Source organism: Rutidosis leptorrhynchoides, chromosome 2, assembly GCF_046630445.1.
Source record: "Rutidosis leptorrhynchoides isolate AG116_Rl617_1_P2 chromosome 2, CSIRO_AGI_Rlap_v1, whole genome shotgun sequence".
Classification (NCBI taxonomy): domain Eukaryota; kingdom Viridiplantae; phylum Streptophyta; class Magnoliopsida; order Asterales; family Asteraceae; genus Rutidosis; species Rutidosis leptorrhynchoides.
Genome location: NC_092334.1, coordinates 524123601 through 524124833, shown reverse-complemented (window position 1 = coordinate 524124833; position 1233 = coordinate 524123601).

Genomic DNA, 1233 nt, shown 5'->3' with positions numbered 1-1233 from the left:
TCCTAAATGGATATCTTGAGGAAGATGTCTATATGGTTCAGCCTGAAGGCTTTGTTGATCCAAAACATCCTGACAAAGTATGTAAACTAAGGAAGTCAATCTACGAACTGAAACAAGCTTCTAGAATGTGGAATCATCGTTTTAATGAGGAAGCCAAGAAATTTGGCTTCATTAAAAATGGAGATGAAGCCTGTGTATACAAGAAAGCTAGTGGGAGCTCTGTCATATTCCTTGTACTATATGTGGATGGTATATTATTTTTTGGAAATGATATTCCGCAAATGCAAGGAGTTAAGACTTGGCTAAGTAGTTGCTTCTCCATTAAGGATATTGGAGATGCAAAATACATTTTGGGGATTAGGATCTACAGGGATAGATCCAAGAAATTGATAGGTTTGAATCAAAGTGCATACATCAAAAAGGCTTGAAAAGGTTCAAGAAGGAAAACGCTAAGAAAGGTTTGGTACCTTTTCAAAGAGGAACGCTTCTCAGTTCATCTTAGTGCCCCACCACAAAAGATGAACTAAAAAGCATAAAAATGTCACATATGCGTCTTCCATTCGGGTCAATCATATATGCGATGATATGCACTAGAACGGATGTGTCATGCGCTCTTAGCATGACAAGTAGATACCAGAATAACCCGGGAAATAGTCATGGGATTGCGGTTAAAAGTATATTGAAATACCTTAGAAGGACTAAGGATATGTTTCATATACACGGGTCTGGTGAGGAGGAACTCGCTGTAAAAGGTTACGTGGACGCGAGCTTCCAAACTAAAGGTGCGGTCCCTTGGAAGAGTTAAAAATAGAATGTTGTTGCTTTATCCACTACAAAATCAGAGTACATCGCCGCCTCATTGGCAGCTAATGAAGCTGCAAGGATGAAAAATTCATCGACGACTTAGGAGTGGTCCCTACCATTCAGGACACTCTTGAGATCTTTTGTGATAACGAAGGTATGATTGTTCAAATCAAGGAACCTCGTGCTCACCAAAAGACCCGTCACTTTGAGCGGAGATTCAACTACATAAGGGATGAAGTTGAAAAGGGAAAGATATGTATTCGCAAAGTTCACACAGATCTTAACATAGCGGATCCACTCACGAAGCTCTTGCATGGAGCAAAACATGAAGGACATGTTTGTGCATTAGGGCTTCGATATTCTAGTGATTGGTCATGATCTGTTTTAAGTATTGCAACGGAACGAAGTGGTTCAAACTCATTAAAATAA